Below are 5555 nucleotides of genomic sequence, written 5' to 3' on the forward strand. Positions count from 1 at the left end.
CATAAATGTCATATCTTACAATCCTGTTGGCAGAAGGAATAGCTAAAATGATTGTGTGTGTCCACTTGTATTTAACGATAACTATAGACATAATAATCTATTTAATATACAAGTGGACACCTATGATTTTTGATATATTCTTACTTGTAGTTTTTCTTGTTGTGAATAGCTATAGAAAGACAAATCATTCAATGAATTTGCACAGTTTGCATAAAAACTAAGACATGCACTTTATTCCCTGACACCACAGAAAGGAAAAAAGATGTTGAATAGTTCTAAACAAATTCTCACAAGTTCAAAGTAGTTTTTATTAAACGACCAACCAATGTTAAACCCTTCTTGAAAGTAGTAGTATGTGTATCTAGGAAGAGTGAAGACATTATTAGATCCAATGAGTAAACAGGATTATCTCAATATTTACGAAAATAAGAACATGCTGCATGACTGCTAACCAGACAACTGTCCACAAAAAACAAAGGTCCTTGATTATATATACATATATGTTACCCTCATAAACCATTACATTAATACTTATTTACTCAGGAACAATAATATCAAAAATAGTAATACAATGATATTTCTTTTGATACAAGATTTATTTTATAAATTCATTTGTTATATTTGTCTCTTTTTGTCCTGATTGCATGTCATCATTCTTCCACCACCTCAGGATCTTTCAGCGGTAAATTTATGCAGGAGAGGTCTTCAGATATGTATTTCCAAGTGACATCTTTTTACTCTTGCAGTATATCTAAACTCTGGAAAAAATCAGATTATATATATATAATAAATATAAATTGTATGTCCTGAAAAGATATTTTAAATTTGAGCCACTTTCAATTTGTTTCTAGAAGCATTGAAAATAAATAAAACCATAATGACGAAGCACATATTGTAATAAGATAATCATTAAAAAAAATATATACATTAATGTTTACTATTAGTATTTTTCTGTTAATGAAGAAGCTTCAACCTGAGTTTTGTAAGACTGAGGGTTTCACTATGTTATTGTTAACGATGAAAACACTTTACCTTTTTTTTATTGATGACTGCACACAATTCCATTAACATAAAATAAAGAACTTTACTGGAATAACTTAGATATAAAGACAAACATAATATGGTAAAAATGTATGTAAGGTAAACAAAATTAGAATAAATAAAAGATTAATCTTTGAACACAAATGGTATATAGCTTTACAGACAAAAAACCTACCTTTGATGATTTTAAAGACTGGAATTCCCAATACTGAATTTTAATTTTGCTCCACTTGATGCCTTTTAGTCATTGATCTGTTTGACAGGCTTCTGTAAAATAAATAATACATGTTAATGATATCAGATAATGGACTGCTATAACATTCACAACCAGGTTACGTACACATTAATGTAAACATGCATTTCTCATATTACACAGAGTAAGAGATCACCTGTAGACCAGTAAAGGCTCAGACTGACTTGTTTTTGTAAAAATAAAACAATAAAAGTATCACTATTCCATGATCATTCAAATTCAATACTTCGTTGTCCAGTTAAAATTCATTGAATAATATGATCGTCAAAAAGTATGTGGTTTACCAAGCCTTTAAGTTAAACTAAAAGAACTGCATATATATAGTATAAAGTAAATATGTTGGGGAATATTTACCTGAGCAAAATAATGTAAACACTTGCTTATCCCCCCTTTTTCTTATGTGAATCTTTAAGCATAATAATTGTAACAATCTTTGCCTAAACTTTAAAATGAAAATAAATATGCTTTCCAAACTAAATGCCCTAAGAAATAGTATTATTGGAGGAAATTATATATGATGGCCCTTCCATGTGTTTTGATCTGTTTTCAGGAATACAATGTTGACGTTATAATTTTCTCTAATTGTGCAAAATGATACCAATTCAGAGTTTCTAAACTCAATTCATAAATATAACAAACCGTGATAGCCACATGCAAACATCTACATACCATAAATATACGTGATCAACGGGAAGTTTCTCTTTCGACTTCGTCCTTTGTTGTTCTTTTTCAAATACAGGAAAGGTGCGTGTTTGAATAATGCGCATGGGCAATCTAACTTCCTGTTCAAATCCCGCGAAAATATGAAAGAAAGAAATCACGATCATTGTTGATAATCAACTATTTTAAATTTCTGTACATGTTATCTTTATGTTCAAATTAAAGTTATGTGAAATAAAATTAATAAATTATATTTCTTATTCTCTAGAAATTTAGTATCAAACGACTTACCTCCCCCCTTTTCTCATACCGTCACGGTGACGCAAAACTCAAGTTGAAATAGTGACCAATAGTTAATACTATACTGTTTTGTGAAACCCAAAACTCATTTTCATTCTTTTCTTTATAAATATATACTTCTACAGTTATGCAGCATATATTGCCTTCTTATAATGATTTTTTTTTATATAGGCCTACTATGAGTAAAATAAGTTAACGTTGATTCAATGTTGAATCAACGTTCCAATTACAACGTTGAAATGATCAACGTTAATTCAACGTTGAATGTTGGTTTATTCCTCAACGTTGAAAATGTTACGTTGTTTCAACGTTGAATATACGTTGATCACATTTCAACCTCATTTCAACGTTTATTAAACGTTGAGTGCCTGCTGGGTTCTTAACACAGTTCTTTTAATCAAACACTTCATTAATCGAATCCTTACGCGAGAAGATTTAATGAAACACTTTACAGGTATTCATTCATGTTACTACGGGTATATTTATGTACGATCGTGTTTATCATATCAAATAATGCAACATGGAGGTAATGTATTGGTATTGTTACTCGTGTTAATGAGGGAGTGAACCGTAAGAGACAAATTTTCCTAACTTTTGATTTTGTTTGTCTGGAAACTTGCTCATCAATTTGGTTTATGGAGTATTGCTGATATCCCAGACCCTTTCCATATTGACAATGGACACCCATCACAGTTTAAATAGAGTAAAATCTTTGCCAAACGTTTAATGCTTTGCATTTAATTTTCTGCAATAAAAAAAAATTAGCATGAATTCTATTAAATACTATTAAATACATTTCCGATTTCCTTACCTTTTCTAAAATTTTGAATATATAGATGTTGCATGTTTGCCAATGAGACAACTTTTCCCCAAGGTGTAACTGAACTAGATATTAGCAATAAGAGGCTACTTTTCGGCCTTCAACAATGAGAAAAATCAAAACCTTATAGTCGATAATGAAAGGCCACGACATAAAAATAATTTATTATGTGAAACAATTCAATTGTGAAAAATAACGGCAATATTCACTACAAAACAATGGAAAAGACAACTAATCGCTAACATTAACCTTTACAACCACTAAATTATAATTTCCATACTTTGGACAAGCACATAATATATACACCAGACTTAACTAATCGATCAGATCGGTAATCGAATGGATATATAATGTAGCGGGTTGAAACATGTTTGTGAGCGCTCAAACTTTCTTCTAACCTGTGACAGTTGTGATTGTATAGCATAACATATGAACAAACTATAGAAATCAGTTAAAAATGGCTTATCTAATCAGATCGATAGAAAAACCTCTCAACTAAAACATAAACCGGACGTGACAGGGTATTTATACATCCCTTACAACAAAAGAACAAAAAGTCCGATCTAAGAGTAATGAAGTTTTACTTCGACTTGTATTCTTAGACTTAAACCGAGCCTTCTTACTATATAGTCAAGCTACAACGGTGATATTATGGAAGAATTAAATTTGTAAATAAGACTGTATGAATTAAACATACAACAAAAGTGCTTAACTTTTTATTATATATAGGTATGACATAGAATAGTCAATTTGAAATTGATTTTATGACAGAGAAACATAGTCCCATTAACAAACATACATTGTATATGCATGTACATGTATATATATAATTAAAATGAGATTGATAGATAAACTTGTCGAAAAATTCAAATACATAAAAAAAAAATAAAGAGTGACGGAACTACACATTAGTTCTCTAATACGGTAGCCTATTTGAATTCGTTGATTTGTTATTCTTTTTGTTAACTTGGCAAATGGCTTTTTCCAGTAGAAAAGGTAATAAACTAACATGAATATGTCGTGTAAAAGTTGCGATTTTGTACAGATAATAACATGTACAAAAATTGTGTACATGTAATAATGTGTACAATGCAAAAATACAAGTTATGACATGTACAAAAATACCTCATACATGTTTTTGATAAGAACATATCAAGTCAATAGCTGATGAAAAAACGGAATTAAGAAAACACATGGCACATATACATGTGAACTCGTATGGACCCCGCAAGATGATTGAGTTGAGATGATTGATCAAGAAGAAGATGCGCTGGGGATTAGTTACTCCTTTGCACGTCGACTGTCATAATCATAACGGACTTCAAGCACTGATCTAGGAGGCTCTACCAATTGTATAAGTTAGAGAACTATATTTCATCCAAAAAATAGATGAAGTCTTATTTATGAAATATATTCATTTTCTTGAGAGAGAAAAAGGGAGGGGGTAAAGTTATAGAAATAAAAAAAATAGCCATTGCGCATCCAATTTATGTTTTTCTAAAACAAAGCATTTATTCTTGTTTTTAAACGACCCCATTTTTTTGGGGGGACACATTGGTTTCCGGATAAAAACTTATGTTTAAGTTAATAGATCTTCATGAATTTTTTTTCAGAAGGTTCAATACCACAAAAGAAAGGTTGAGATTGATTTTGAGGATGATGGTCCCATCCGATTAGGAATAAGAACAAGCATTTTTCTAGTTTCAGGATAATAACTTGTGTAGAAGTATAACAATTGCTCTGAAATCCTACCGCAATGTTTAAAACCACAAGTAGAAGGTTTGGATTCATTTTAAGGCTTATGGGGCCAAAGCTTAGGAATTAAGGGCCACAAAGGGGTCAAAACAAGCATTTTTCTAGTTCCAAGACAATAACTTATGTGTAATTGTATATATCTCTCTGAAATTGTACCACAATGTACCATATAAAAAAGGGGAGGCTGGGGTTAAGTTTTGGGTTAATTGCCCAATATATGTAGGAATTAAGAGCCAAACAAGGGCCAAAAAGAAGCATGTTTCTATTTTCCAAACAATCATGACACTAGCTTGTGTTTAAGTATATGGATCTCTCTGAAATTGTACTACAAGGTAAAATACTGCAATGGAAATCATGGGATTGAGTTATTGCTCCAAGAGGGGGGAGTCAAAAAGTTGGTGGATATTTTCTGTTGACCATTTTTTGAAGGGCTTCCTTTTTTACAAAATTGTTCAAATTTCGAATTTTGAAAAGTTTCAAGAATAAAAATCCTCAATTAACAGTATTGTGCAATAGAGTTGGAAGATCTTTGACCACATTAATATTGTGACAAAAAACCTATATTATGTCAAAATTTTGATCACAATCCAAATTCAGACAGAATCAAGCTTGAATATTGTGACATAATATGCCCCAACTGTTCAGTTTTCAACCACTGGGGTCGTATAAAGCTGCGTCCTGCGGAGAACCCGGTTTAACATATGTCTTATAAAAGATCTCTAGTCT

At 31.0% G+C, this 5555-nt stretch overlaps 1 long non-coding RNA gene across 1 annotated transcript; it reads right to left on the bottom strand.

Moving 5' to 3' along the window:
* Positions 1 to 511: 511 nt before the first annotated feature.
* Positions 512 to 2027, bottom strand: LOC134717449 (uncharacterized). The gene is made up of 3 exons (XR_010107310.1): positions 1964 to 2027; positions 1217 to 1308; positions 512 to 758 (listed from the first exon to the last, which is right to left on the bottom strand). It is a non-coding gene; the product is annotated as an uncharacterized LOC134717449 (long non-coding RNA).
* Positions 2028 to 5555: the final 3528 nt, after the last annotated feature.

Source organism: Mytilus trossulus, chromosome 5, assembly GCF_036588685.1.
Source record: "Mytilus trossulus isolate FHL-02 chromosome 5, PNRI_Mtr1.1.1.hap1, whole genome shotgun sequence".
In the NCBI taxonomy this organism is placed as follows: Eukaryota; Metazoa; Mollusca; class Bivalvia; order Mytilida; family Mytilidae; genus Mytilus; species Mytilus trossulus.